Genomic DNA, 6,000 nt, shown 5'->3' with positions numbered 1-6,000 from the left:
AATAAAAATAAATTTAAAAAGAGACCAATGTTTGCAAGGTGATTCTTTGAGATAATTGGTCTCCACCTTTCTTTTTTTTCCTATTTAATTTTTATTATAGGCTCAGGGCTACATGCACAGGTTTGTAGGCCAGGTGCGGTGGCTCACACCTGTAATCCCAGCACTTTTGGAGGCTGAGGCGGGTGGATCACGAGGTCAGGAGTTTGAGACCAGCCTGGCCAATGTGGTGAAACCTCATGTCTACTAAAAATACAAAAAATTAGCTGGGTGTGGTGGCTGGCACCTGTAATCCCAGCTACGCGGGAGGCTGAGGCAGGAGAATGGCTTGAACAGGGAAGCAGAGGTTGCAGTGAGCTGAGACTGTGCCACTGCACTCCAGCCTGGGCAACAGAGCGAGACTCCGTCTCAAAACGACAACAACAACAAAAACCAGGTTTGTTACATAGACAAATTGTATGCCATGGGGTTTGATATACAGATCATTTCATCACCCAGGTAATAAGTATAGTACCTGATAGGTAGTTTTTCGATCCTCTCCCTTTTCCCACTCGATCTCCAACTTTCTTTATTTTGCCCCCGACTTGGAAAGCCTTTCCTTCTCCATTTTACCTAAATTAATCTCAGACTCTGGTTAAGACCTGTTTAAGTTCTAACCCATGCTTTCAAAAAACATAATAGATCTCTTCATTTTCTGAGGTCTGGCTTCCATTTGGTAATTTGCCTAACGTTATTTCTCTCAGTAGTTTGCTAGTTCCTAAAAAGCAGGAACCATGCTGATATTGTGTGTCTTCTTACCATGCCTAACAAGTGTTACATTTCTTTTAAAACAAGGAAGCAAACTACAAAGCACCAAGTGCATGATCTTAATTTTATTTATTTATTTATTTGAGATGGAGTCTTGCTCTGTTGCCCAGGCTGGTCTTGAAACCCCCGGCTCAAGTGATCCTCCGACTTCAGCCCCACAGAGTAGCTGGGACTACAAGCTCACGGCACCACTCTGGGCTAATTTTTATCGTTGTTGTTGTTTTTGAGACGGAGTCTCTCTCTGTCGTCCAGGCTAGAGTGCAGTGGCAGGATCTCAGTTCACTGCAACCTTTGCCTCCTGGCTTCAAGTGATTCTCCTGCCTCCGCCTCCTGCGTAGAGGGGACTACGCATCCACCACGCCCGGCTAATTTTTGTATTTGTAGTAGAGACGCGGTTTCATCATGTTGGTCAGGCTGGTCTCGAACTCCTGACCTCTGGTGATCCACCCGCCTCGGCCTTCCAAAGGACTGGGATTACAAGCGTGAGCCACCGCGCCCGGCCTAAAAGTCTTTATGTTGTAGTTGTTTTGTATCTATTCCTCATCTTCCTGGGGACAGGGATACCATTTTACACATCTTCCCAGAGTCAATCACAGTGTTTAACAATTACTGTATGTACTCTATGAATAAGATACCTGAAGATTGATTCTCTTTTTTTTTTTTTTTTTTTTTTTTTTGAGACGGAGTCTTGCTCTGTCGCCCAGGCTGGAGTGCAGTGGCGCGATCTCGGCTCACTGCAAGCTCCGCCTCCCGGGTTCACGCCATTCTCCTGCCTCAGCCTCTCCGAGTAGCTGGGACTACAGGCGCCCGCCACCACGCCCGGCTAATTTTTTGTATTTTTTAGTAGAGACGGGGTTTCACCGTGGTCTCGATCTCCTGACCTCGTGATCTGCCTGCCTTGGCCTCCCAAAGTGCTGGGATTACAAGCGTGAGCCACCGCGCCCGGCCTGATTCTCTTTATCGTTAATGTGTGGACTGTATCAGGCAAAGTAAAACCCCTATCATCAAAAGCCTAAAGTTATTAAAGGGAGTGGAAGAAGGCCATCGGGGCATATTTTTCTCGAAGGTGTGACATCACAAATAAAATAAAATTAATGTATAGTGAAATCATCACTGTAGTTAAGAGTCAAAATGCCTTGCCTGTGTTCCAAACTTTGGGCCAGTCAACCTACCGGGTGCACGGTTTCCTCATTAGTTTCTTCAGAGAGTAAATGAGACATTGCATAAGCTAGCACCTAGCATACGGCAGGCAAATACTGCTGGATTTCTTTCTTCCACTAAATGAGAAGAAAATGACTCCCACATTTACACGTTTTAGAATATTTTATTTTGCGTCAGCGGATATAGAAAACAAAGGAGGGATGAGAGAACAGCAAAGGAAAGGGGCAAAAAGACAAAGTGTTAAGCGGATTGACCCAACGCTTTCATCGATATCCTCCTCAATTTCCTTGATCTTGGGTCTCGCTCTCCAAGCAGGCCTCCAACCACACGGATCTGTCCGGATCTCCCTCCCCGTCAGTGCCGGCTGTCCCCACCACGCGCGGTCTCATCCGCCACCCCGACCCCACAGCCCACTTTTCCCAGGCCCCTGGCCATCCCGCGCCCGGTAGGAATTCACCTGCACAAAAACAGCCAGGGCAACCGTCCTCCCTCCTCGGAGCCCGCCTCCCGCGGCCCCGGGCTCCCTCCCCCGCCCCCTGCACCACCCCGGTGCCCCGCCCCGGGCGGGGAGAGTCGGGGCGAGGGGAGGGCCTGCCAGGTGAGGCGCGGTCACCCTGGGCCTCTCACTTCCGCCCAGGTGAGGCAGGGCTGACACCGAGCCCGCCCGACCCGGGCACCCACTGCTCCTCCAGCGCACCAGGTAAAGCGTGGGGTCCCGGCTGTGCAGTGCGCGCTCGCCCCTGGGGGTCCCCGCGCCTGGAGGCCGGCCGGGGCAGCTCCCTCGCGGGCTTCCCGGGCCTGCCTGCCCTGCCCCCGCGCTCTCCCCGCCCGCCCGCTTGGAGTGGGTGGGAGCCGGAGGAGGAGGGCGCCGCCGGGCGCTCAGAGGGGCCGCGGCGGGGATGGGGCGCCCGCAGCGTCCGTCCGCGCTGGCCCGGGAGGCGGGGCGGGGGCGCCGTCCTCCTGCGTCGGGCCCGGGTGACCCCGCGGTGGTCCCCGCCCCGCCGCTCAGGGCTCGCCGAGGCCCCGGGTAGGGAGGGGCGCCGCCCCGCCTCCCCAGGCCTTTCGGGCCTCGAATCTCGGCCCACTGGTATTCGGGGGGTGGCACGGATCCTATTTTGCGCCCATATCGGTGCCCATGTTTCGCTCCCAGAGCTGGGCGGAGTCTTTCCCTCCATCGGTGGCCGTGGAAGGAGGGAACGGGGTGAGGGGACAAAGAGGAGGGGGTTATCAGAGCCGGGCTGAGGGGGCGACTTGGGCCCGGCCGCGTCGCGGCGCCTGGTCGTCCCGTAGCGGAGGTTCCCAAGCCAGCGGTCAAGCCGTGGGCTCTGCCAAGCCTTGCTGCGTAGACGGGGAGGTTCTGTCGGAAAGTGGTTCCAGCCTTAGGGAAATTCCTGGATTCCTGCTTTTAAATCAAGCTCAGGAAAGCATTTTCAGATCACTCCCACCCTCCAAAGCGCCCCAGCCGTCCCGCACACAGGCCGAATTAAGTGAACACCCCTTCACTTGGCACTTTGTCATATTTCCAAGTGGCTCTTGTCACTTTGGATTCGAGTTTGTTGTTTACTGGCTTGCCTCTGCCATTTAGAGGGTGCCCCTTTCAGGGCCTTGTTTTTCGACCGCATTTAGGGTCTGGCTATTGGTAGGTGCGCGACAAGTGTTTCTTAAATGAATGAAGAAGCCTTAGGAAACCCAGAAGGACAATGTCGGTTCCACTGAGGATGATACTACCACATTCTGGGCTAAATTCCTATTGGCTGCCAATTGATTTGCACACATCTATTTGAAAGGAGTGGAGGCAGGGGCAGCGGTTAAAAACTTAAATCTGTTTGCAGCATTAGAAAATGTTAGGTGAGATTGAGCCTTTTAGCTAAAGTGAGCTTTGATGTTTTTAGGGCCCCTAATGGCCTTTAAGATGTTAACAACAACAACAACAACAAAACGCTCCAAATATGTTGAATTTATTTGGGAATGAGAAATGAGCATTATAGCCCGAGGTGCACAGCCCTGGCAAGCCATATATGCACGGAAGAGGGGAGGGTAAAGGGAAACTTTATTGGCAAAATAGTGCAGATAAGCTGGCTGCTTGAAAACAGTTTATTGGTTTTGCAGACTCAAAGCCAGAGTTGGCCATTGTTGAAGATGCCATTACTGGGCAGGTGTTAAGGAGAGCATCTTATCAGGCCTGGCACCCTGCCTCATGCCTGTTATCTCAGCTACTTAGGAGGCTTAGGCAGGAGGATCGCTTGAGGCCAAGAGTTGGAGGTCAGCGTGAGCAACATGCCTGTCTTTACAGAAAAAACTTTTTAAATAGCCAGGTGTGTCGGGAGGTTGAGGCAGCGGAATTGCTTGAGCCCAGGAGATGGAGGCTGCGGTGAGTAGTGTTTGCACCACTACACTCCAGCCTGGGTGACAGAGCAAGAACCCTGTCTCAAAAAAAAAAAAAAAAAAAAAAGGAAAAAAGAGTATCTAATCTTATCTGAATTACTGCATTCCTAAAGAAAGAATTTCTTGGGTGGTTATTTTAGTTTGTTCTTGAGACGATCTTTATCTCAGGCATGCAAGCATGAGTTTTCTCCCTCATGCTGTCTAGTGTGTTTAGGTCTCTGACAAAAAGTGATTTTGACCTGGTATCTGCAACTTTCACAAAGGTAATAAGAAAGTTAATAAATATGGAAATACTTATGGATAGAACTTATAAAATGAGTTCTGAAGAGAATTGCCCTTACCAGTCCAGATCCTATTAGGAGGAAGAGAAAAAACACAAACTTTTTCCTCTGCTCTCACACCACTACAATCAGTGTTAAGACTTCTGTGACCAAATAAATGTGTGGGCCAATCAGTTCTGCATCAAGCAATAGCTGAGCATCTTCCAGTTCGATTCAGAAACTATTTACCTGGGGATAGTGTCAGATCCCATAAGACTGCCCTCACTTCTGATGCCAATCACAAGTCCTAAATTGTTTTACCCCGGCTTCTGACTAACCACCTATAAATTGGGAATCCCATAACTCCCTCCTCTGGTTTGGTTAATTTGCTAGAGCAGCTCACGGAACTCAAGAAAACACTTATTTAGGTTTATTACTAGCTTATTATTAAGAGTGTTACAGAGGATACCAGAGGAAGAGATGCATAGGGTGAGGTATGAGAAGGAGCATGCCACCCTCCAGGAACCTCCATGTGTTCAGATATTGAGAAGCTCTCCCTACCCCGTCTTCTTGGGCTTTTTATGGAGACTTCATTGGGTAGACATAATTGAAGCATGGAGTAGGGAAACCCAGCAATGCCTATCTGTTCAGATTTTTCTTGGCCTCTCTCTGTAGCATTCCTTCCTCCAGGGTATGGGCAGGACTCCTTCTTATGGGGGTCTTATGACCTACAATCAGACAAGGGAGGTCAGATAATTTATTAAAATATTTATTTATTTATTTTGAGACAGAGTCTTGCTCTGCTGCCCAGGCTGGAGTGCAGTGGCATGATCTCAGCTCACGCAACCTCCGCCTCCCGGGTTCAAGTGATTCTCCTGCCTCAGATTCCTGAGTAGCTGGGATTACAGGCATGTGCCACCATACCTGGCTAATTTTTGTATTTTTAGTAGAGACAGGGTTTTACCATATTGCCCAGGCTGGTCTCGAACTCCTGACCTCAAGTGATCCACCTGTCTTGGCCTCCCAAAGTGCTGGGATTACAGGCGTGAGTCACTGCACCTAGCCAAAGTTATTTTATTTTATTTTAATTAATTAATTTATTTATTTAGAGACGGAGTCTTGCTCTGTTGCCCAGGCTGGAGTGCAATGGCGCTATCTTGGCTCACTGCAACCTCTGCCTCCCAGGGTCAAGTGCTTCTCCTGCCTCAGCTTTCCAAGTAGCTGGGATTACAGGTGCCTGCCACCACACCTGGCTAATTTTTGTATTTTTAGTAGAGATGAGGTTTTGCAATGCTGGCCAGGCTGGTCTCGAACTCCTGACCTCAGGCGATCCACTCACCTTGGACTCTCAAAGTGCTGGGATTACAGGCGTGAGCCACTGGGCCTGGCA

At 50.2% G+C, this 6,000-nt stretch overlaps 1 protein-coding gene across 5 annotated transcripts in view; it reads left to right on the top strand.

The window, feature by feature from the left end:
* The first annotated feature begins 2,579 nt into the window (after positions 1-2,579).
* The window catches only part of PATJ (PATJ crumbs cell polarity complex component), a 425,559-nt gene continuing 422,138 nt past the window's right edge, over positions 2,580-6,000 (top strand). For all 5 annotated transcript variants that reach the window (XM_055235148.2, XM_055235146.2, XM_063613334.1 and 2 more), the window contains exon 1: positions 2,580-2,665. The gene's annotated coding sequence lies outside the window, so the exon portion shown is untranslated. The remainder of the gene's footprint in view (positions 2,666-6,000) is intronic.

Source organism: Symphalangus syndactylus, chromosome 19 (assembly GCF_028878055.3).
Source record: "Symphalangus syndactylus isolate Jambi chromosome 19, NHGRI_mSymSyn1-v2.1_pri, whole genome shotgun sequence".
NCBI lineage: Eukaryota > Metazoa > Chordata > Mammalia > Primates > Hylobatidae > Symphalangus > Symphalangus syndactylus.
This window is presented reverse-complemented; position numbering and strand designations above follow the sequence as displayed.